The sequence below is a fragment of the Pseudopipra pipra genome, unplaced genomic scaffold (assembly GCF_036250125.1).
Source record: "Pseudopipra pipra isolate bDixPip1 unplaced genomic scaffold, bDixPip1.hap1 HAP1_SCAFFOLD_221, whole genome shotgun sequence".
NCBI classification, from domain to species: Eukaryota; Metazoa; Chordata; class Aves; order Passeriformes; family Pipridae; genus Pseudopipra; species Pseudopipra pipra.
Window position 1 is genome coordinate 29,945 of NW_026990700.1, and position 25,056 is coordinate 55,000.

Sequence of the window (25,056 nt, forward strand, 5' to 3'; positions counted from 1 at the left end):
CTCACTCCCCCAGGTACGGCACACGGTGATGGCAGCAGCCTCCAACTGGGGTCGGAGCCAGTGGCCCGAGAACCTCTCAGCTCAGGGGAGGGTGAGTAGCCAATTGCAGGGTTATCTCCCACGTGCTGCCCAACTCTTGTGTCAGTTTCTGTTTTCTTTCTCACAGCGACTGAGTCAGTGATCACAGGACCCTCTGAGCCAGCCGGGCATCCTTCCTTCACATCAAAGATGGATTCACATCCCCAGCTGTGGGAAAGATAAGTGGAGGACTTCCACCTGGAGAGGGGATGAGAGCTGGTACCAGTTTTATGGTTAGGAGGGAGGGATTTTCAATTGAGCAGAGGGGAAAGGATCTGCCCTAACAGGCCCTTGGCACACATAGGAGGAGCAGTTTACTTTTCATCATGGAGTAGGATGTGCAGGGCAGAGCCGTTCAGGTCTGTGTCATGTCCTTTGTCCGGTCTGTGTTTCGTGTCTTACACTTTACAGTCACTGTGTCTTTGCTTCCTGCCCTCAAAGGTCTTATCTGAGATGTCAAAGCATCATTCCTAGAGTCTTGAACCTCTGCACTGCCCAGCCCAGTGCCCATACCATCCGTTCTTTGGCTCACTAGCTTGGACATGCATCGGAATCACATCTGAGAAGTGTCAGGTCAGGTGTCTTTTACAGCCTCCTTACAGGTTGTATCGGTGGCTGTGCCATGCAGTCATCCCTTGTCATCCCACCTAGGACTTGTGAGAATCTAAGAAGATTCTGAACATAGCATTGTCTCCCATCCATCTTAGCAATTTTGTAGGCAGTTCTTGTCCCAGGCCATTCTGTTAGAGTGTGTTTTCAGGCTCCTCAGAGCCTCCTCCGTTCAGTCTCGCCGTATCCTCCGTCTTCTCGTGCGGTAGCACATCCATTTTGGCGTCGTTCCTTTCTCAGAGTTCTCTCTCCTCGTTGCACCACAGCACTTGTCTGGAAATGTGTCCTTGGAGTTTGTGTTGGGCCTGGAACTGCTCTGCCCTGCAGTGTAGACTTGGGGGTAGGTGGAGTAGAAAGGAGACTTTCCATTTACCCTGTGATAGGCTCAGCCACTCAGGGCAGCAGTTCTCCGGTCCTCCTGGAGGCAGCCCCTGCCTGCAGCGTGTGTGCAGTCACGAGAGCGGGCTTGTCCGGGGCCAATGGGAGCGGTACGGCAGGGCCCTTAAAGTTAGGTCAGTGTGTGTTTGTGCAGGCTGTCTTTGGATCCCAGAGGGCTTGTCTAAGGAGAAATTAGAATTGCACAGCAGTTAATGTAGCCCTGTCTATATGGCTCACTTTGCTAACTCATTTCTTTGCAGCATCAGAGAGGCTGGATGTAAAGCAGAGATGAACAGAGGAGGCTGGAGGAGCACAGTCAGAAGGTGGGTTGTCATGTGAGGTCAGAGCCAAGACATGACTTTTGGCCCTAGGTTTACTTGATCATTTGGATGGTTTGGTGGTTTAGTTTTGTTTTTTTGGGTTTTTTTAAGATGCAGAGCCCTCAGCCCAGCAGAGGACAGGCACCAGAGGGAAGGTGAGCCCGGTGAGCAAGGTGAGCAGTGACTGCAGGACAAAACTAGCTGCTCTTTTGCAGGCGGTGTACTTGTGGTGAATCTTTGTACATACTTGTTTTTTTGTTTTACAGGCAGTGCACAGACTTCTAACGTGCAGTCCAACGTGACAGGGACCCTGCCTGTAAGAGGTCACGGTCAAGGGGTGTCAGACAGAAACTGCCATGGGAGCAGCAAACTCTTGGGCAGTATCTAAGTACTCACAGTTGCCTCTGGGTTTTTTTGCAGGAGACGTAGGCAGCCTCAGATGGCCGAAGCCAACTCACAGTGAGGTGACGGACACAGTTTGGTTCTCTGGAGCTGTCCTTGTAGGTAATCTCCGAGTATTGAAAAGATCAGCAATGAAGAACTGAGCTTTTTGGATTGCAGGTGCCATCCAGCTAACCTTTGGGAGCCGATGAGCATTGGAGGTGAGTCGGGGAGGCAGGAGGAGGAGCAGGAATCCCCTGCAGCTTTAGAGATGCCCTCTAATTTTGTCTCTCTCTCGCTCATGTATCCTAGGAGATGACAGCACATTGTCCAAGTCTAGTCAGTGTCAGTGACACGAGGACCTGCCTCGGTGACAGTGAGTAGAGGGATCCTGGTGGCTGGGGCCACGTGCCACACTACTCAGATCTGGTGTCTGGTTTTCTTTCTCGCAGTTGACTCCGAGTGGTCTGACGATGGCAGGAACCTCTGAGGCAGCCCAGGTGCCCCTCCTCTGCATCAAAGATTGATTGGCATCCTCTGCTCTCGGAAAGATAAGTGCAAGGCAAAGACCCAGAGAGGGGTTGGGAGTGGGTGCAAGTCTGTGCCTCACCTGGAGGGATTTTTGAAATTAGTCCAGTGCAGGGGGTATCCTGTGACAGGTTATTTGGACGCATCAAAGGCAGGGCTTACTTTTTATCATGGGATTCCCGTGTGCAGGGCAGAGCAGTTCTGGTGTGTGTCACGTCCTTTCTCTCGTGCGTGTTTTGTGTCACATGGTGTGTGTGGTCACAGGTGTGGGGTGTCTTACTTGGGGTCAGCCTGGACCTGCACTGCCCTGCTCCGTGGATCAGTGGGTAGATGGAATATTGCTCAGAGTCTCACATCAACATGTCAGTTCCCTTAGACAGTGGAGCTGATGGCTGTCCAGTCGGTGAGCAGGATGGTCTTGCAATGCCCTGCTTGGGTGTATAGGGTCCCGACTGGGTAGAGTAGGAACCAGTGTCTAGGGTTTAGAGGTTTTTGGCTTTCCTTGTGAGCAATCCCTAAATGTTTGAGAGCTGAGTGTTTGAGCATTTGCCTATTTCATTTGCAGAGGCGGTCTTGGGAGCAGCTGAAGAGAGAGGAGCCTTGTAGGTGAGTTGGGGAGGCAGCAGGAGGAGCGGGGATCCACTGCAGCTTTAGAGGTGCCCTCTAATTTTGTCTCTCGCTCACTCAGGTATCCCAGAAGATGACAGCACGTTGTCCGAGTCTGGTCAGAGCCAGCGACCCGAGGACCTGCCTCGGTGACAGTGAATAGAGGCATCATGGTGGCTGGGGCCACGTGTCACACTAGTCAGATATGGTGTCTGGTTTTCTTTCTCGCAGTTGACTCCGAATGGTCTGACGATGGCAGGAACCTCTGAGGCAGCCCAGGTGCCCCGCCTCTGCATCAAAGATGGCTTCGCATCCCCGGCTCTTTGCAAGATAAGTGCAGGGCAAAGACCCAGAGAGGGGTTGGGAGTGGGTGCAAGTGTGTGCCTCGCCTGGAGAGATTTTTGAAATTAGTCCGGTGCGAGGGGTATCCTGTGATAGGTTATTTGGAGGCCTCAAAGGCAGGGTTTACTTTTTATCATTGGATTCCCGTGTTCCGGGCAGAGCAGTTCCGGTCTGTGTCACGTCCTTTGTCTCGTCCGTGGTTTGTGTCCTTCGTCTCTTAATTGTGTCATGTGGTGTGTGTGGTGACAGGTGTGGGGTGTCTCACTTGGGGTCAGCCTGGACCTGCTCTGCTCTGCTCCGCTCCGTGGATCAGTGGGTAGATAGAATATTGCTCAGAGTCTCACATCAACATGTCAGTTCCCTTAGACAGTGGAGCCGATGGCTGTCCAGTCTGTGAGCAGGATGGTCTTGCAATGCCCTGCTTGGGTGTATAGGGTCCCGACTGGGTAGAGTAGGAACCAGTGTCTAGGGTTTAGAGGTTTTTGGCTTTCCTTGTGAACAATCCCTAAATGTTTGAGAGCTGAGTGTTTGAGCATTTGCCCATTTCATTTGCAGGGGCGGTCTTGGGAGCAGCTGAAGAGAGAGGAGCCTTGTAGGTGAGTTGGGGAGGCAGCAGGAGGAGCGGGGATCCACTGCAGCTTTAGAGGTGCCCTCTAATTTTGTCTCTCGCTCACTCAGGTATCCCAGGAGATGACAGCACGTTGTCCAAGTCTGGTCAGAGCCAGCGACCCGAGGACCTGCCTCGGTGGCAGTGAGTAGAGGGGTCATGGTGGCTGGGGCCACGTGTCACACTAGTCAGATATGGTGTCTGGTTTTCTTTCTTGCAGTTGACTCCGAATGGTCTGACGATGGCAGGAACCTCTGAGGCAGCCCAGGTGCCCCTCCTCTGCATCAAAGATTGATTGGCATCCCCTGCTCTCGGAAAGATAAGTGCAAGGCAAAGACCCAGAGAGGGGTTGGGAGTGGGTGCAAGTCTGTGCCTCACCTGGAGGGATTTTTGAAATTAGTCCGGTGCAGGGGGTATCCTGTGACAGTTATTTGGAGGCATCAAAGGAAGGGCTTACTTTTTATCATTGGATTCCCGTGTTCCGGGCAGAGCAGTTCTGGTGTGTGTCACGTCCTTTGTCTCGTCCATGTTTTGTGTCCTTCGTCTCTTAATTGTGTCATGTGGTGTGTGTGGTCACAGGTGTGGGGTGTCTCACTTGGGGTCAGCCTGGACCTGCTCTGCTCTGCTCCGTGGATCAGTGGGTAGATAGAATATTGCTCAGAGTCTCACATCAACATGTCAGTTCCCTTAGACAGTGGAGCCGATGGCTGTCCAGTCTGTGAGCAGGATGGTCTTGCAATGCCCTGCTTGGGTGTATAGAGTCCTGGCTAGGTAGAGTAGGAACCAGTGTCTAGGGTTTAGAGGTTTTTGGCTTTCCTTGTGAGCAATCCCTAAATGTTTGAGGGCTGAGCGTTTGAGCGTTTGCCCATTTCATTTGCAGAGGCGGTCTTGGGAGCAGCTGAAGAGAGAGGAGCCTTGTAGGTGAGTTGGGGGGGCAGCAGGAGAAGCGGGGATCCACTGCAGCTTTAGAGATGCCTTCTAAGTTTGTGTCTCTCTCACTCAGGTATCCCCGAACGTGACATCCACAGTGTCCGACTCTGGTCAGGGCCTGGGTGCTGGTGAGTAGGGGGATCACTGGGGTTTGAGCCCCATGCCACACAACTCACGTATTGCTTGTGGTTTTCTTTCTCGCAGTTGGCTCCTAGTAGTCTGACGATGGCAGGAACCTCTGAGGCAGCCCAGGTGCCCCTCCTCTGCATCAAAGATGGCTTCGCATCCCCGGCTCTTTGCAAGATAAGTGCAGGGCAAAGACCCAGAGAGGGGTTGGGAGTGGGTGCAAGTCTGTGCCTCGCCTGGAGGGATTTTTGAAATTAGTCCGGTGCGGGGGGTATCCTGTGATAGGTTATTTGGAGGCCTCAAAGGCAGGGCTTACTTTTTATCATTGGATTCCCGTGTTCCGGGCAGAGCAGTTCCGGTCTGTGTCACGTCCTTTGTCTCGTCCATGTTTTGTGTCCTTCGTCTCTTAATTGTGTCATGTGGTGTGTGTGGTCACAGGTGTGGGGTGTCTCACTTGGGGTCAGCCTGGACCTGCTCTGCTCTGCTCCGTGGATCAGTGGGTAGATAGAATATTGCTCAGAGTCTCACATCAACATGTCAGTTCCCTTAGACAGTGGAGCCGATGGCTGTCCAGTCGGTGAGCAGGATGGTCTTGCAATGCCCTGCTTGGGTGTATAGAGTCCTGGCTAGGTAGAGTAGGAACCAGTGTCTAGGGTTTAGAGGTTTTTGGCTTTCGTTGTGAGCAATCCTTACATGTTTGAGAGCTGAGTGTTTGAGCATTTGCCCATTTCATTTGCAGGGGCGGTCTTGGGAGCAGCTGAAGAGAGAGGAGCCTTGTAGGTGAGTTGGGGAGGCAGCAGGAGGAGCGGGGATCCACTGCAGCTTTAGAGGTGCCCTCTAATTTTGTCTCTCGCTCACTCAGGTATCCCCGAACGTGACATCCACAGTGTCCGACTCCGGTCAGGGCCTGGGTGCTGGTGAGTAGGGGGATCACTGGGGTTTGAGCCCCATGCCACACAACTCACGTATTGCTTGTGGTTTTCTTTCTCACAGTTGGCTCCTAGTAGTCTGACGATGGCAGGAACCTCTGAGGCAGCCCAGGTGCCCTGCCTCTGCATCAAAGATGGCTTCGCATCCCCGACTCTTTGCAAGATAAGTGCAGGGCAAAGACCCAGAGAGGGGTTGGGAGTGGGTGCAAGTCTGTACCTCGCCTGGAGGGATTTTTGAAATTAGTCCGGTGCAGGGGGTATCCTGTGGCAGTTATTTGGACGCATCAAAGGCAGGGCTTACTTTTTATCATGGGATTCCCGTGTGCAGGGCAGAGCAGTTCTGGTGTGTGTCACGTCCTTTCTCTTGTGCGTGTTTTGTGTCACGTGGTGTGTGTGGTCACAGGTGTGGGGTGTCTCACTTGGGGTCAGCCTGGAACTGCTCTGCCCTGCTCCGTGAATCAGTGGGTAGATGGAATATGGCTCAGAGTCTGATGTCAACATGTCAGTTCCCTTAGACAGTGGAGCTGATGGCTGTCCAGTCGGTGAGCAGGATGGTCTTGCAATGCCCTGCTTGGGTGTATAGGGTCCCGACTGGGTAGAGTAGGAACCAGTGTCTGGGATTTAGAGGTTTTTGGCTTTCCTTGTGAGCAATCCCTAAATGTTTGAGAGCTGAGTGTTTGAGCATTTGCCTATTTCATTTGCAGAGGCGGTCTTGGGAGCAGCTGAAGAGAGAGGAGCCTTGTAGGTGAGTTGGGGAGGCAGCAGGAGGAGCGGGGATCCACTGCAGCTTTAGAGGTGCCCTCTAATTTTGTCTCTCGCTCACTCAGGTATCCCAGAAGTTGACAGCACGTTGTCCAAGTCTGGTCAGAGTCAGCGACCCGAGGACCTGCCTCGGTGACAGTGAGTAGAGGCATCATGGTGGCTGGGGCCACGTGTCACACTAGTCAGATATGGTGTCTGGTTTTCTTTCTCGCAGTTGACTCCGAATGGTCTGACGATGGCAGGAACCTCTGAGGCAGCCCAGGTGCCCCGCCTCTGCATCAAAGATGACTTCGCATCCCCGGCTCTTTGCAAGATAAGTGCAGGGCAAAGACCCAGAGAGGGGTTGGGAGTGGGTGCAAGTGTGTGCCTCGCCTGGAGGGATTTTTGAAATTAGTCCGGTGCGAGGGGTATCCTGTGATGGGTTATTTGGAGGCCTCAAAGGCAGGGCTTACTTTTTATCATTGGATTCACGTGTTCCGGGCAGAGCAGTTCTGGTCTGTGTCACGTCCTTTGTCTCGTCCATGTTTTGTGTCCTTCGTCTCTTAATTGTGTCATGTGGTGTGTGTGGTCACAGGTGTGGGGTGTCTCACTTGGGGTCAGCCTGGACCTGCTCTGCTCTGCTCCGTGGATCAGTGGGTAGATAGAATATTGCTCAGAGTCTCACATCAACATGTCAGTTCCCTTAGACAGTGGAGCCGATGGCTGTCCAGTCTGTGAGCAGGATGGTCTTGCGATGCCCTGCTTGGGTGTATAGGGTCCCGACTGGGTAGAGTAGGAACCAGTGTCTAGGGTTTAGAGGTTCTGGCTTTCCTTGTGAGCAATCCCTAAATGTTTGAGAGCTGAGTGTTTGAGCATTTGCCCATTTCATTTGCAGGGGCGGTCTTGGGAGCAGCTGAAGAGAGAGGAGCCTTGTAGGTGAGTTGGAGAGGCAGCAGGAGGAGCGGGGATCCACAGCAGCTTTAGAGATGCCTTCTAAGTTTGTGTCTCTCTCACTCAGGTATCCCCGAACGTGACATCCACAGTGTCCGACTCTGGTCAGGGCCTGGGTGCTGGTGAGTAGGGGGATCACTGGGGTTTGAGCCCCATGCCACACAACTCACGTATTGCTTGTGGTTTTCTTTCTCGCAGTTGGCTCCTAGTAGTCTGACGATGGCAGGAACCTCTGAGGCAGCCCAGGTGCCCTGCCTCTGCATCAAAGATGGCTTCGCATCCCCGACTCTTTGCAAGATAAGTGCAGGGCAAAGACCCAGAGAGGGGTTGGGAGTGGGTGCAAGTGTGTGCCTCGCCTGGAGGGATTTTTGAAATTAGTCCGGTGCGAGGGGTATTCTGTGACAGGTTATTTGGACGCATCAAAGGCAGGGCTTACTTTTTATCATGGGATTCCCGTGTGCAGGGCAGAGCAGTTCTGGTGTGTGTCACGTCCTTTCTCTTGTGCGTGTTTTGTGTCACATGGTGTGTGTGGTCACAGGTGTGGGGTGTCTCACTTGGGGTCAGCCTGGAACTGCTCTGCCCTGCTCCGTGAATCAGTGGGTAGATGGAATATGGCTTGGAGTCTGATGTCAACATGTCAGTTCCCTTAGACAGTGGAGCTGATGGCTGTCCAGTCGGTGAGCAGGATGGTCTTGCAATGCCCTGCTTGGGTGTATAGGGTCCCGACTGGGTAGAGTAGGAACCAGTGTCTAGGGTTTAGAGGTTTTTGACTTTCCTTGTGAACAATCCCTAAATGTTTGAGAGCTGAGTCTTTGAGCATTTGCCCATTTCATTTGCAGGGGCGGTCTTGGGAGCAGCTGAAGAGAGAGGAGCCTTGTAGGTGAGTTGGAGAGGCAGCAGGAGGAGCAGGAATCCACTGCAGCTTTAGAGATGCCCTCTAATATTGTGTCTCACTCACTCAGGTATCCTGGAAGGTGAGGGCCACAGTGTCCGACTCCGGTCAGGATGTCGGTGCTGGTTAGTAGGGGGTTCGCTGGGGTTCGAGCTCCGTGCCACACAACTCACATATCTCTTATCGTTTTCTTTCTCGATATTGAGTTGGAGTAACCCCGTGACCGCATGAACCACCTCACCATGGGCGACTGACCCAGACTGGTCGTCTTGAGCTGTCCTTGTCTGCAATCTCCAAGATTTATAAGGATGAGCAAGGAGGCACTGAGCTTTAGTGATGGCAGGTGCCATCCGAGTAACTTTTGGGAGCATCCGGGCATTGGAGGTGAGTCAGGGAGGCAGCATGAGAAGCAGGGATGCAGTGCAGCTTTAGAAATGCCCTCCAATTTTGTCTTGCTTTTATTTCTCTTAGTCTCTTTTCCTGATTTTAATTCTCTTAGTCTCATATTCTGCTTTTATTTCTCTAAGGCTCTTCTCCTGCTATTAATTCTCGTAGTCTTTTTTCTTGATATTAATTCTCTAAGGCTCTTCTCCTGATTTTAGTGCTCCTAATCTCTTCTCTTGCTTTTAATTCTCTTACTCTCTTCTCTCTCTTTTTATTTCTCCTAGTCTCTTCTCCTGATTGTAATTTTCCTAGGCTCTTCTCCTGATTTTAATTCTTTTTGGCTCTTCTCCTGATTTTAGTTCTCTTAGGCCCTTCTCCTGATTTTAATTTTTTTAGGCTCTTCTCCTGATTTTGATTTTCTTAGGTTCTTCTTCTGATATTAATTTTTTTTATGCTCTCCTCCTGATTTTAATTCTCTTAGGCTTATCTCCTGGTTTTATTTCGTTACGCGTATCTCCTGATTTTAATTTTTTTAGGTTCTTCTCCTGATAGTAATTTTTTTTATGCTATTCTCCTGGTTTTAATTCTACTTGGCTCTTCTCCTGATTTTAATTCTATTTGCCTCTTCTCCTGGTTTTATTTCTCTTAGGCTCTTCTCCTGATTTTAATTTTGTCAGGCTCTTCTCCTGATTTTAATTTTGTCAGGCTCTTCTCCTGATTTTAATTTTGTCAGGCTCTTCTCCTGATTTTAATTTTGTCAGGCTCTTTTCCTGATTTTAATTTTTTAAGGCTCTTCTCCTGATTTTAATTCTCTTAGGCTCTTCTCCTGATTTTAATTCTTTTAGGCTTATGTCCTGATTTTAATTCTCTTCGGCTCTTCTCCTGGTTTTATTTCTCTTAGGCTCTTTTCCTGATTTTAAGTTGATAGACTCTTCTCCTGATTTTAATTCTCTTAGGCTCTTCTGCTGATTTTAATTTTTTTAGGCTCTCTTCCTGATTTTAATACACTTAAGCTCTTCTCCTGATTGTAATTTTTTTATGGTCTTCTCCTGATTTTAATTTTTTTAGACTCTTTTCCTGATTTTAATACTCTTAGGCTCTTCTCGTGATTTAAAGTTTTTTAGGCTTATGTCCTGATTGTAATTTTCTTAGGCTCTTCTCCTGATTTTAATTTTTTAGACTCTTCTCCTGATTTTAATTCTTTTAGGCTCTTCTCCTGATTTTAGTTTTTTTAGGCTTTTCTGATTTTAATTCTGTTTGGCTCTTTTCCTGATTTTAATTTTTTTAGCCTCTTCCCATGATTTTAATTTTTTTAGGCTCTTCTCTTGATTTTAATTCTTTTAGGCTCTTCTCCTGGTTTTATTTCTGTTAGGCTTATCTCCTGATTTTAATTTTGTCAGGCTCTTCTCTTGATTTTAATTTTGTCAGGCTCTTCTCCTGATTTTAATTTTGTCAGACTTTTCTCCTAATTCTAATTTTGTTAGACTCCTTTCCTGATTTTATTTCTCTAAAGCTCTTCTCCTGATTTTAATTCTTTAGGCTCTTCTCCTGATTTTAATTCTTTAGGCTCTTCTCCTGATTTTAATTCTCTTAGGCTCTTCTCCTGATTTTAATTCTCTTAGGCTCTTCTCCTGATTTTAGTTTTTTTAGGCTCTTCTCCTGATTTTAATTCTATTTGGCTCTTTTCCTGATTTTAATTTTTTTAGACTCTTCTCCTGATTTTAATTTTTTTAGACTCTTCACCTGGTTTTATTTCTCTTAGGCTCTTCTCCTGATTTTAATTTTTTTAGGCTCTTCTCCTGATTGTATTTCTCTTAAGCTCTTCTCCTGATTTTAATTTTTTTAGACTCTTTTCCTGATTTTATTTCTCTTAGGCTCTTCTCCTGATTTTAAGTTTTTTAGGCTTATGTCCTGATTTTAATTCTCTTCGGCTCTTCTCCTGGTTTTATTTCTCTTAGGCTCTTTTCCTGATTTTAAGTTGATAGACTCTTCTCCTGATTTTAATTTTTGTAGGCTCTCTTCCTGATTTTAATTTTTTTAGCCTCTTCCCATGATTTTAATTTTTTTAGGCTCTTCTGTTGATTTTAATTCTTTTAGGCTCTTCTCCTGGTTTTATTTCTGTTAGGCTTATCTCCTGATTTTAATTTTTTCAGGCTCTTCTCTTGATTTTAATTTTTTTAGGCTCTTCTCCTGATTTTAATTTTGTCAGGCTCCTTTCCTGATTTTATTTCTCTAAAGGTCTTCTCCTGATTTTAATTCTTTAGGCTCTTTTCCTAATTTTAATTCTCTTAGGCTCTTCTCCTTATTTTAATTCTCTTAGGCTTTTCTGCTGATTTTTATTCTATTTGGCTCTTCTCCTGATTTTAATTTTTTTAGGCTCTCTTCCTGATTTTAATTTTTTTAGCCTCTTCCTATGATTTTAATTTTTTTAGGCTCTTCTGTTGATTTTAATTCTTTTAGGCTCTTCTCCTGGTTTTATTTCTGTTAGGCTCTTCTCTTGATTTTAATTTTTTCAGACTCTTCTCTTGATTTTAATTTTGTCAGGCTCTCTTCCTGATTTTAATTTTTTTAGGCTCTTCTCCTGATTTTAATTTTGTCAGGCTCTCTTCTTGATTTTAATACTCCTAAGCTCTTCTCCTGATTTTAATTCTTTTTGGCTCTTCTCCTGATTTTAGTTTTTTTGGCTCTTCTCCTGATTTTAGTTTTTTTGGCTCTTCCTCTGATTTTAGTTCTCTTAGGTTCTTTTCCTGATTTTAATTTTTTTAGGCTCTTCTCCTGATTTTAGTTTTTTTAGGCTCTTCTCCTGATTTTAATTCTTTTTGGCTCTTTTCCTGATTTTAATTTTTTTGGACTCTTCTCCTGATTTAAATTTTTTTAGGCTCTTCTCCTGATTTTGTTTCTCTTAAGCTCCTCTCCTAATTTTAATTTTTTTTGGCTCTTCTCCTGATTTTAATTTTTTTCGACTCTTCTCCTGATTTTAATTTTTTTAGGCTCTTCTCCTGATTTAGTTTCTCTTAAGCTCTTCTCCTGATTTTAATTTTTTTAGACTCTTTTCCTGATTTTAATTTTTGAAGGCTCTTTTCCTGATTTTATTTCTCTTAGGCTCTTCTCCTGATTTTAAGTTTTTTAGGCTTATGTCCTGATTTTAATTCTCTTCGGCTCTTCTCCTGGTTTTATTTCTCTTAGGCTCTTTTCCTGATTTTAAGTTGATAGACTCTTCTCCTGATTTTAATTTTTGTAGGCTCTCTTCCTGATTTTAATTTTTTTAGCCTCTTCCCATGATTTTAATTTTTTTAGGCTCTTCTGTTGATTTTAATTCTTTTAGGCTCTTCTCCTGGTTTTATTTCTGTTAGGCTTATCTCCTGATTTTAATTTTTTCAGGCTCTTCTCTTGATTTTACTTTTGTCAGGCTCTTCTCCTGATTTTAATTTTGTCAGGCTCTTCTCCTGATTTTAATTTTGTCAGGCTCTTCTCCTGATTTTAATTTTGTCAGGCTCTTCTCCTGATTTTAATTTTGTCAGGCTCTTCTCCTGATTTTAATTTTGTCAGGCTCTTCTCCTGATTTTAATTTTGTCAGGCTCTTCTCCTGATTTTAATTTTGTCAGGCTCTTCTCCTGATTTTATTTCTCTAAAGGTCTTCTCCTGATTTTAATTCTTTAGGCTCTTCTCCTGATTTTAATTCTTTAGGCTCTTTTCCTACTTTTAATTCTCTTAGGCTCTTCTCCTGATTTTAATTCTCTTAGGCTCTTCTCCTGATTTTAATTCTTTTAGGCTTTTCTCCTGATTTTAGTTCTCTTAGGCTTTTCTGCTGATTTTTATTTTTTTAGGCTCTTCTCCTGATTTTAATTTTTTTAGGCTTTCTTCGTGATTTTAATTGTTTTAGGCTCTTCTCCTGATTTTAATTCTTTTTGGCTCTTCTCCTGATTTTGGTTTTCTTGGCTCTTCTCATGATTTTAGTTCTCTTAGGTTCTTTTCCTGATTTAAATTTTTTTAGACTCTTCTCCTGATTTTAGTTTTTTTAGGCTCTTCTCCTGATTTTAATTCTATTTGGCTCTTTTCCTGATTTTAATTTTTTTAGGCTCTTCTCCCGATTTTAATTTTTTTAGACTCTTCTCCTGATTTTAATTTTTTTAGGCTCTTCTCCTGATTGTATTTCTCTTAAGCACTTCTCCTGATTTTAATTTTTTTAGGCTCTTCTCCTGATTTTAATTTTTTTAGGCTCTCTTCCTGATTTTAATACTCTTAAGCTCTTCTCCTGATTTTAATTCTCTTAGGCTCTTCTCCTGATTTTAATTTTTTTAGTCTCTCTTCCTGATTTTAATTTTTTTAGGCTCTCTTCCTGATTTTAATTTTTTTAGGCTCTCTTCCTGATTTTAATTTTTTTAGGCTCTTCTCCTGATTTTAATTTTTTTAGGCTCTCTTCTTGATTTTAATACTCTTAAACTCTTCTCCTAATTTTAATTTTTTTTATGCTCTTCTCCTGTTTTTAACTTTTTTAGGCTCTCTTCCTGATTTTAATTTATGTAGGCTCTTCTCCTGATTTTAATTCTTTCTGGCTCTTCTCCTGATTTTAATTTTTTTAGACTCTTCTCCTGATTTTAATTTTTTTAGGCTCTTCTCCTGATTTAGTTTCTCTTAAGCTCTTCTCCTGATTTTAATTTTTGAAGGCTCTTTTCCTGATTTTGTTTCTCTTAAGCTCCTCTCCTGATTTTAATTTTTTTAGGCTCTTCTCCTGATTGTATTTCTCTTAAGCTCTTCTCCTGATTTTAATTTTTTTAGACTCTTTTCCTCATTTTAATTTTTTTAGACTCTTTTCCTGATTTTAATTTTTTTAGGCTCTTTTCCTGATTTTATTTCTCTTAAGGTCTTCTCCTGATTTTAAGTTTTTTAGGCTTATGTCCTGATTTTAATTCTCTTCGGCTCTTCTCCTGGTTTTATTTCTCTTAGGCTCTTTTCCTGATTTTAAGTTGATAGACTCTTCTCCTGATTTTAATTTTTGTAGGCTCTCTTCCTGATTTTAATTTTTTTAGCCACTTCCCATGATTTTAATTTTTTTAGGCTCTTCTGTTGATTTTAATTCTTTTAGGCTCTTCTCCTGGTTTTATTTCTGTTAGGCTCTTCTCCTGTTTTTAATTCTTTTAGGCTCTTCTCCTGGTTTTATTTCTGTTAGGCTCTTCTCCTGTTTTTAATTTTCTCAGGCTCTTCTCTTGATTTTAATTTTGTCAGGCTCTCTTCCTGATTTTAATTTTTTTAGGCTCTTCTCCTGATTTTAATTTTGTCAGGCTCTTCTCCTGTTTTTAATTTTGTCAGGCTCTTCTCCTGTTTTTAATTTTGTCAGGCTCCGTTCCTGATTTTATTTCTCTAAAGGTCTTCTCCTGATTTTAATTCTTTAGGCTCTTCTCCTGATTTTAATTCTTTAGGCCTATTTCCTAATTTTAATTCTCTTAGGCTCTTCTCCTGATTTTAATTCTCTTAGGCTCTTCTCCTGATTTTAATTCTTTTAGGCTCTTCTCCTGATTTTAATTCTCTTAGGCTTTTCTGCTGATTTTTATTTTTTTAGGCTTTTCTCCTGATTTTAATTTTTTTAGGCTCTCTTCCTGATTTTAATTTTTTTAGCCTCTTCCCATGATTTTAATTCTTTTAGGCTCTTCTGTTGATTTTAATTCTTTTAGGCTCTTCTCCTGGTTTTATTTCTGTTAGGCTTATCTCCTGATTTTAATTTTTTCAGGCTCTTCTCCTGATTTTAATTCTTTTAGGCTCTTCTCCTGTTTTTAACTTTTTTAGGCTCTTCTCCTGATTTTAATTTTGTCAGGCTCTTCTCCTGATTTTAATTCTCTTAGGCTCTTCTGCTGATTTTTATTTTTTTAGGCTCTTCACCTGATTTTAATTTTTTTAGGCTCTTCTCCTGATTTTAAATATTTTAGGCTCTCTTCTTGATTTTAATATACTTAAGCTCTTCTCCTGATTTTAGTTTTTTTGGCTCTTCCTCTGATTTTAGTTCTCTTAGGTTCTTTTCCTGATTTTAATTTTTTTAGGCTCTTCTCCTGATTTTAGTTTTTTTAGGCTCTTCTCCTGATTTTAATTCTTTTTGGCTCTTTTCCTGATTTTAATTTTTTTAGGCTCTTCTCCTGATTTTAATTTTTTTAGGCTCTTCTCCTGATTTTAATTTTTTTAGGCTCTTCTCCTGATTTAGTTTCTCTTAAGCTCTTCTCCTGATTTTAATTTTTGAAGGCTCTTTTCCTGATTTTGTTTCTCTTAAGCTCCTCTCCTGATTTTAATTTTTTTAGGCTCTTCTCCTGATTGTATTTCTCTTAAGCTCTTCTCCTGATTTTAATTTTTTTAGACTCTTTTCCTGATTTTAATTTTTTTAGGCTCTTTTCCTGATTTTATTTCTCTTAAGGTCTTCTCCTGATTTTAAGTTTTTTAGGCTTATGTCCTGATTTTAATTCTCTTCGGCTCTTCTCCTGGTTTTATTTCTCTTAGGCTCTTTTCCTGATTTTAAGTTGATAGACTCTTCTCCTGATTTTAATTTTTGTAGGCTCTCTTCCTGATTTTAATTTTTTTAGCCACTTCCCATGATTTTAATTTTTTTAGGCTCTTCTGTTGATTTTAATTCTTTTAGGCTCTTCTCCTGGTTTTATTTCTGTTAGGCTCTTCTCCTGTTTTTAATTCTTTTAGGCTCTTCTCCTGGTTTTATTTCTGTTAGGCTCTTCTCCTGTTTTTAATTTTCTCAGGCTCTTCTCTTGATTTTAATTTTGTCAGGCTCTCTTCCTGATTTTAATTTTTTTAGGCTCTTCTCCTGATTTTAATTTTGTCAGGCTCTTCTCCTGTTTTTAATTTTGTCAGGCTCTTCTCCTGTTTTTAATTTTGTCAGGCTCCGTTCCTGATTTTATTTCTCTAAAGGTCTTCTCCTGATTTTAATTCTTTAGGCTCTTCTCCTGATTTTATTTCTCTAAAGGTCTTCTCCTGATTTTAATTCTTTAGGCTCTTCTCCTGATTTTAATTCTTTAGGCCTATTTCCTAATTTTAATTCTCTTAGGCTCTTCTCCTGATTTTAATTCTCTTAGGCTCTTCTCCTGATTTTAATTCTTTTAGGCTCTTCTCCTGATTTTAATTCTCTTAGGCTTTTCTGCTGATTTTTATTTTTTTAGGCTTTTCTCCTGATTTTAATTTTTTTAGGCTCTCTTCCTGATTTTAATTTTTTTAGCCTCTTCCCATGATTTTAATTCTTTTAGGCTCTTCTGTTGATTTTAATTCTTTTAGGCTCTTCTCCTGGTTTTATTTCTGTTAGGCTTATCTCCTGATTTTAATTTTTTCAGGCTCTTCTCCTGATTTTAATTCTTTTAGGCTCTTCTCCTGTTTTTAACTTTTTTAGGCTCTTCTCCTGATTTTAATTTTGTCAGGCTCTTCTCCTGATTTTAATTCTCTTAGGCTCTTCTGCTGATTTTTATTTTTTTAGGCTCTTCACCTGATTTTAATTTTTTTAGGCTCTTCTCCTGATTTTAAATATTTTAGGCTCTCTTCTTGATTTTAATATACTTAAGCTCTTCTCCTGATTTTAGTTTTTTTGGCTCTTCCTCTGATTTTAGTTCTCTTAGGTTCTTTTCCTGATTTTAATTTTTTTAGGCTCTTCTCCTGATTTTAGTTTTTTTAGGCTCTTCTCCTGATTTTAATTCTTTTTGGCTCTTTTCCTGATTTTAATTTTTTTAGACTCTTCTCCTGATTTTAATTTTTTTAGGCTCTTCTCCTGATTTTGTTTCTCTTAAGCTCCTCTCCTGATTTTAATTTTTTTAGGCTCTCTCCTGATTGTATTTCTTTTAAGCTCTTCTCCTGATTTTAATTTTTTTAGACTCTTTTCCTGATTTTAATTTTTGAAGGCTCTTTTCCTGATTTTAATTTTTTAGCCTCTTCCCATGATTTTTTTAAGCTCTTCTGTTGATTTTAATTCTTTTAGGCTCTTCTCCTGGTTTTATTTCTGTTAGGCTTATCTCCTGATTTTAATTTTTTCAGGCTCTTCTCTTGACTTTAATTTTGTCAGGCTCTTCTCCTGATTTTAATTTTGTCAGGCTCTTTTCCTGATTTTAATTTTGTTAGACTCCTTTCCTGATTTTATTTCTCTAAGGCTCTTCTCCTGATTTTAATTCTTTAGGCTCTTCTCCTGATTTTAATTCTCTTAGGCTCTTCTCCGGATTTTAATTTTTTTAAGCTCTCTTCCTGATTTTAATTTTCTTAGGCTCTTCTCCTAATTTTAATTTTTTTAGGCTCTTCTCCTGTTTTTAACTTATTTAGGCTCTCTTCCTGATTTTAGTTTATGTAGGCTCTTCTCCTGATTTTAATTCTTTTTGGCTCTTCTCCTGATTTAATTTTTTTTGGCTCTTCTCCTGATTTTAGTTTTTTTAGGCTCTTCTGTTGATTTTAGTTCTCTTAGGTTTATTTCCTGATTTTAATTTTTTTAGACTCTTCTCCTGATTTTAATTTTTTTAGGCTCTTCTCCTGATTTTGTTTCTCTTAAGCTCCTCTCCTGATTTTAATTTTTTTAGGCTCTTCTCCTGATTGTATTTCTCTTAAGCTCTTCTCCTGATTTTAATTTTTTTAGACTCTTTTCCTGATTTTAATTTTTGAAGGCTCTTTTCCTGTTTTTATTTCTCTTAGGCTCTTCTCCTGATTTTAAGTTTTTTAGGCTTATGTCCTGATTTTAATTCTCTTCGGCTCTTCACCTGGTTTTATTTCTCTTAGGCTCTTTTCCTGATTTTAAGTTGATAGACTCTTCTCCTGATTTTAATTTTTGTAGGCTCTCTTCCTGATTTTAATTTTTTTAGCCTCTTCCTATGATTTTAATTTTTTTAGGCTCTTCTGTTGATTTTAATTCTTTTAGGCTCTTCTCCTGGTTTTATTTCTGTTAGGCTCTTCTCTTGATTTTAATTTTTTCAGACTCTTCTCTTGATTTTAATTTTGTCAGGCTCTCTTCCTGATTTTAATTTTTTTAGGCTCTTCTCCTGATTTTAATTTTGTCAGGCTCTCTTCTTGATTTTAATACTCCTAAGCTTTTCTCCTGATTTTAATTCTTTTTGGCTCTTCTCCTGATTTTAGTTTTTTTGGCTCTTCCTCTGATTTTAGTTCTCTTAGGTTCTTTTCCTGATTTTAATTTTTTTAGGCTCTTCTCCTGATTTTAGTTTTTTTAGGCTCTTCTCCTGATTTTAATTCTTTTTGGCTCTTTTCCTGATTTTAATTTTTTTGGACTCTTCTCCTGATTTAAATTTTTTTAGGCTCTTCTCCTGATTTTGTTTCTCTTAAGCTCCTCTCCTAATTTTAATTTTTTTTGGCTCTTCTCCTGATTTTAATTTTTTTCGACTCTTCTCCTGATTTTAATTTTTTTAGGCTCTTCTCCTGATTTAGTTTCTCTTAAGCTCTTCTCCTGATTTTAATTTTTTTAGACTCTTTTCCTGATTTTAATTTTTGAAGGCTCTTTTCCTGATTTTATTTCTCTTAGGCTCTTCTCCTGATTTTAAGTTTTTTAGGCTTATGTCCTGATTTTAATTCTCTTCGGCTCTTCTCCTGGTTTTATTTCTCTTAGGCTCTTTTCCTGATTTTAAGTTGATAGACTCTTCTCCTGATTTTAATTTTTGTAGGCTCTCTTCCTGATTTTAATTTTTTTAGCCTCTTCCCATGATTTTAATTTTTTTAGGCTCTTCTGTTGATTTTAATTCTTTTAGGCTCTTCTCCTGGTTTTATTTCTGTTAGGCTTATCTCCTGATTTTAATTTTTTCAGGCTCTTCTCTTGATTTTACTTTTGTCAGGCTCTTCTCCTGATTTTACTTTTGTCAGGCTCTTCTCCTGATTTTACTTTTGTCAGGCTCTTCTCCTGATTTTACTTTTGTCAGGCTCTTCTCCTGATTTTAATTTTGTCAGGCTCTTCTCCTGATTTTAATTTTGTCAGGCTCTTCTCCTGATTTTAATTTTGTCCGGCTCTTCTCCTGATTTTAATTTTGTCAGGCTCTTCTCCTGATTTTATTTCTCTAAAGGTCTTCTCCTGATTTTAATTCTTTAGGCTCTTCTCCTGATTTTAATTCTTTAGGCTCTTTTCCTACTTTTAATTCTCTTAGGCTCTTCTCCTGATTTTAATTCTCTTAGTCTCTTCTCCTGATTTTAATTCTTTTAGGCTTTTCTCCTGATTTTAGTTCTCTTAGGCTTTTCTGCTGATTTTTATTTTTTTAGGCTCTTCTCCTGATTTTAATTTTTTTAGGCTCTCTTCCTGATTTTAATTTTTTTAGGCTCTTCTCCTGATTTTAATTTTTTTAGGCTCTCTTCCTGATTTTAATACTCTTAAGCTCTTCTCCTGATTTTAATTCTTTTAGGCTCTTCTCCTGTTTGTAACTTTTTTAGGCTTTCTTCGTGATTTTAATTGTTTTAGGCTCTTCTCCTGATTTTAATTCTTTTTGGCTCTTCTCCTGATTTTGGTTTTCTTGGCTCTTCTCATGATTTTAGTTCTCTTAGGTTCTTTTCCTGATTTAAATTTTTTTAGGCTCTTCTCCTGATTTTAGTTTTTTTAGGCTCTTCTCCTGATTTTAATTCTATTTGGCTCTTTTCCTGATTTTAATTTTTTTAGGCTCTTCTCCCGATTTTAATTTTTTTAGACTCTTCTCCTGATTTTAATTTTTTTAGGCTCTTCTCCTGATTGTATTTCTCTTAAGCACTTCTCCTGATTTTAATTTTTTTAGGCTCTTCTCCTGATTTTAATTTTTTTAGGCTCTCTTCCTGATTTTAATACTCTTAAGCTCTTCTCCTGATTTTAATTCTCTTAGGCTCTTCTCCTGATTTTAATTTTTTTAGGCTCTCTTCCTGATTTTAATTTTTTTAGGCTCTCTTCCTGATTTTAATTTTTTTAGGCTCTTCTCCTGATTTTAATTTTTTTAGGCTCTCTTCTTGATTTTAATACTCTTAAACTCTTCTCCTAATTTTAATTTTTTTTATGCTCTTCTCCTGTTTTTAACTTTTTTAGGCTCTCTTCCTGATTTTAATTTATGTAGGCTCTTCTCCTGATTTTAATTCTTTTTGGCTCTTCTCCTGATTTTAATTTTTTTAGACTCTTCTCCTGATTTTAATTTTTTTAGGCTCTTCTCCTGATTTAGTTTCTCTTAAGCTCTTCTCCTGATTTTAATTTTTGAAGGCTCTTTTCCTGATTTTGTTTCTCTTAAGCTCCTCTCCTGATTTGAATTTTTTTAGGCTCTTTTCCTGATTTTAATTTTTTTAGGCTCTTTTCCTGATTTTATTTCTCTTAAGGTCTTCTCCTGATTTTAAGTTTTTTAGGCTTATGTCCTGATTTTAATTCTCTTCGGCTCTTCTCCTGGTTTTATTTCTCTTAGGCTCTTTTCCTGATTTTAAGTTGATAGACTCTTCTCCTGATTTTAATTTTTGTAGGCTCTCTTCCTGATTTTAATTTTTTAAGCCACTTCCCATGATTTTAATTTTTTTAGGCTCTTCTGTTGATTTTAATTCTTTTAGGCTCTTCTCCTGGTTTTATTTCTGTTAGGCTCTTCTCCTGTTTTTAATTTTTTCAGGCTCTTCTCTTGATTTTAATTTTGTCAGGCTCTCTTCCTGATTTTAATACTCTTAAGCTCTTCTCCTGATTTTAATTCTTTTAGGCTCTTCTCCTGTTTGTAACTTTTTTAGGCTTTCTTCCTGATTTTAATTGTTTTAGGCTCTTCTCCTGATTTTAATTCTTTTTGGCTCTTCTCCTGATTTTGGTTTTCTTGGCTCTTCTCATGATTTTAGTTCTCTTAGGTTCTTTCCCTGATTTAAATTTTTTTAGTCTCTTCTCCTGATTTTAGTTTTTTTAGACTCTTCTCCTGATTTTAATTCTATTTGGCTCTTTTCCTGATTTTAATTTTTTTAGGCTCTTCTCCCGATTTTAATTTTTTTAGACTCTTCTCCTGATTTTAATTTTTTTAGGCTCTTCTCCTGATTGTATTTCTCTTAAGCTCTTCTCCTGATTTTAATTTTTTTAGGCTCTTCTCCTGATTTTAGTTTTTTTAGGCTCTTCTCCTGATTTTAATTCTATTTGACTCTTTTCCTGATTTTAATTTTTTTAGACTCTTCTCCTGATTTTAATTTTTTTAGGCTCTTCACCTGGTTTTATTTCTCTTAGGCTCCTCTCCTGATTTTAATTTTTTTTGGCTCTTCTCCAGATTTTAATTTTTTTAGGCTCTTCTCCTGATTGTATTTCTCTTAAGGTCTTCTCCTGATTTTAATTTTTTTAGACTCTTTTTTCTGATTTTATTTTTTTAGACTCTTTTCCTGATTTTAATTTTTGAAGGCTCTTTTCCTGATTTTATTTCTCTTAGGCTCTTCTCCTGATTTTAATTCTCTTAGGCTCTTCTTCTGATTTTAATTCTCTTAGGCTCTTCTCCTGATTTTAAGTTTTTTAGGCTTATGTCCTGATTTTAATTCTCTTCGGCTCTTCTCCTGGTTTTATTTCTCTTAGGCTCTTTTCCTGATTTTAAGTTGATAGACTCTTCTCCTGATTTTAATTTTTGTAGGCTCTCTTCCTGATTTTAATTTTTTAGCCTCTTCCCATGATTTTAATTTTTTTAGGCTCTTCTGTTGATTTTAATTCTTTTAGGCTCTTCTCCTGGTTTTTATTTCTGTTAGGCTTATCTCCTGATTTTAATTTTTTCAGGCTCTTCTCTTGATTTTAATTTTTTCAGGCTCTTCTCCTGATTTTAATTTTGTCAGGCTCTTCTCCTGATTTTAATTTTGTCAGGCTCTTCTCCTAATTTTAATTTTGTTAGACTCCTTTCCGGATTTTATTTCTCTAAGGCTCTTGTCCTGATTTTAATTCTTTAGGCTCTTCTCCTGATTTTAATTCTCTTATGCTCTTCTCCTGATTTTAGTTCTCTTAGGCTCTTCTGCTGATTTTTATTTTTTTAGGCTCTTCTGATTTTTATTTTTTTAGGCTCTTCTCCTGATTTTAATTTTTTTTAAGCTCTCTTCCTGATTTTAATACTCTTAAGCTCTTCTCCTGATTTTAATTCTTTTAGGCTCTTCTCCTGATTTTAATTTTTTTTAGGCTTAACTCCTGTTTTTATTTCCATTAAGCTCTTTTCTTGATTTTAATTTTTTTAGGCTCCTCTCCTGATTTTAATTTTTTTCGGCTCTTCTCCTGATTTTAATTTTTTTAGGCTCTTCTCCTGATATTAATTTTTTAGACTCTTCTCCTGATTTTAAGTTTTTTTAGGCTCTTCTCCTGATTTTAATTCTCTTATGCTCTTCTCCTGATTTTAGTTCTCTTAGGCTCTTCTGCTGATTTTTATTTTTTTTTGGGCTCTTCTCCTGATTTTTATTTTTTTAGGCTCTTCTCCTGATTTTAATTTTTTTAGGCTCTCTTCCTGATTTTAATACTCTTAAGCTCTTCTCCTGATTTTAATTCTTTTAGGCTCTTCTCCTGATTTTAATTTTTTTTAGGCTTAACTCCTGTTTTTATTTCCATTAAGCTCTTTTCTTGATTTTAATTTTTTTAGGCTCCTCTCCTGATTTTAATTTTTTTCGGCTCTTCTCCTGATTTTAATTTTTTTAGGCTCTTCTCCTGAAATTAATTTTTTAGACTCTTCTCCTGATTTTAATTTTTTTTGGCTCTTCTCCTGATTTTGGTTTTTTTGGCTCTTCTCCTGATTTTTGTTCTCTTAGGTTCTTTTCCTGATTTTAATTTTTTTAGACTCTTCTCCTGATTTTAATTCTATTTGACTCTTCTCATGATTTTAATTTTTTACGCTCTTCTCCTGGTATTATTTCTCTTAAGCTCTTCTCCTGATTTTAATTTTTTTTAGGCTCTTCTCCTGATTTTAATTCTTTTAGGCTTTTCTCCTGGTTTTATGTCTGTTAGGCTTATCTCCTGATTTTAATTTTTTCAGGCTCTTCTCCTGATTTTAATTCTTTTAGGCTCTTCTCCTGGTTTTAATTTTTTTAGACTCTTCTCCTGGTTTTAATTTTTTTAGGCTCTTCTCCTAATTTTAATTTTTTTCTCCTGATTTTATTTCTCTTAGGCTCTTCTCCTGATTTTAATTTTTTTAAGCTCTTCTACTGATTGTAATTTTTTTATGGTCTTCTCCGGGTTTTAATTTTTTTAGACTCTTTTCCTGATTTTTATACTCTTAGGCTCTTCTCCTGATTTAAAGTTTATTAGACTTTTTTCCTGATTTTAGTTCTCTTAGGCTCTTCTCCTGATTTTAATTTTTTTAGGCTCTTCTCCTGATTTTAATTTTTTTTAGGCTTAACTCCTGATTTTATTTCCCTTAGGCTCTTTTTTTGATTTTAATTTTTTTCGGCTCCTCTCCTGATTTTAATTTTTTTCGGCTCTTCTCCTGATTTTAGTTTTTTTCGGCTCTTCTCCTGATTTTAATTCTTTTTGGCTCTTCTCCTGATTTTAGTTTTCTTGACTCTTCTCCTGATTTTAGTTCTCTTAGGTACTTTTCCTGATTTAAATTTTTTTAGGCTCTTCTCCTGATTTTAATTTTTTTAGGCTCTTCTCCTGGTTTTATTTCTCTTAGGCTCCTCTCCTGATTTTAATTTTTTTTGGTTCTTCTCCAGATTTTAATTTTTTTAGGCTCTTCTCCTGATTGTATTTCTCTTAAGCTCTTCTCCTGATTTTAATTTTTTTAGACTCTTCTCCTGGTTTTATTTCTGTTAGGCTTATCTCCTGATTTTAATTTTTTCAGGCTCTTCTCTTGATTTTAATTTTGTCAGGCTCTTCTCCTGATTTTAATTCTTTAGGCTCTTCTCCTGATTTTAATTTTGTCAGGCTCTTTTCCTGATTTTTATTTTGTTAGACTCCTTTCCTGATTTTATTTCTCTAAGGCTCTTCTCCTGATTTTAATTCTCTTAGGCTCTTCTCTGGATTTTAATTTTTTTAAGCTCTCTTCCTGATTTTAATTTTTTTAGGCTCTTCTCCTGATTTTAATTCTTTTAGTCTCTCTTCCTGATTTTAATTTTCTTAGGCTCTTCTCCTGATTTTAATTTTTTTAGGCTCTCTTCCTGATTTTAATTTTTTTTGGCTCTTCTCCTGATTTTAATTCTTTTGGCTCTTCTCCTGATTTTAGTTTTTTTGGCTCTTCTCCTGATTTTAGTTTTTTTAGGCTCTTCTCCTGATTTTAGTTCTCTTAGGTTCTTTTCCTGATTTTAATTTTTTTACACTCTTCTCCTGATTTTAGTTCTTTTAGGCTCTCTTCCTGATTTTAATTCTTTTTGGCTCTTCTCCTGATTTTAGTTTTTTTACGCTCTTCTCCTGATTTTATTTCTCTTAAGCTCCTCTCCTGATTTTAATTTTTTTAGGCTCTTCTCCTTATTTTAATTTTTTTTAGGCTTAACTCCTGATTTTATTTTCCTTAGGCTCTTTTCTTGATTTTAATTTTTTTCGGCTCTTCTCCTGATTTTAATTTTTTTTCGGCTCTTCTCCTGATTTTAATTTTTTTCGGCTCTTCTCCTGATTTTAATTTTTTTAGGCTCATCTCCTGATTTTTTTTTTTAGGCTCTTCTCCTGGTTTTAATTTTTTTAGGCTCTTCTCCTGATTTTAATTTCTTTAAGCTCTTCTACTGATTGGAATTTTTTTATGGTCTTCTCCGCGTTTTAATTTTTTTAGACTCTTTTCCTGATTTTAATACTCTTAGGCTCTTCTCCTGATTTATGGTTTTTTAGGCTTTTGTCCTGATTGTAATTTTCTTAGGCTCTTCTCCTGATTTTAATTTTTTAGACTCTTCTCCTGATTTTAATTTTTTTTTGGCTCTTCTCCTGATTTCAGTTCTTTTAAATTCTTTTCCTGATTTTAATTTTTTTAGGCTCTTCTCCTCGTTTTAATTCTCTTAAAATCAGGAAGAGAGCCTAAAATAATTAAAATCGGAAGAGTCTAATTTTTTTTGACTCATCTCCAGATTTTAATTTTTTTAGGCTGTTCTCCTTGTTTTAATTTTCTTACGCTTTTCTCCTGATTTTAATTTTTTTAGGCTCTTCTCCTGATTTTAATTTTTTTTGACTCTTCTCCAAATTGTAATTTTTTTAGGCTGTTCTCCTTGTTTTAATTTTCTTACGCTTTTCTCCTGATTTTAATTATTTTAGGCTCTCTTCCTGATTTTAATTTTTTTTGACTCTACTCCAGATTTTAATTTTTTTAGGCTGTTCTCCTTGTTTTAATTTTCTTACGCTTTTCTCCTGATTTTAATTCTTTTAGGCTCTTCTCCTGATTTTAATTCTCTTCGGCTCTTCTC

At 38.9% G+C, this 25,056-nt stretch overlaps 1 long non-coding RNA gene across 1 annotated transcript; it reads left to right on the top strand.

The window, feature by feature from the left end:
• The first annotated feature begins 306 nt into the window (after window positions 1-306).
• Window positions 307-1,989, top strand: LOC135408195 (uncharacterized). Its single transcript, XR_010427326.1, has 5 exons — window positions 307-1,027; window positions 1,326-1,388; window positions 1,497-1,558; window positions 1,652-1,849; window positions 1,947-1,989. It is a non-coding gene; the product is annotated as an uncharacterized LOC135408195 (long non-coding RNA).
• Window positions 1,990-25,056: the final 23,067 nt, after the last annotated feature.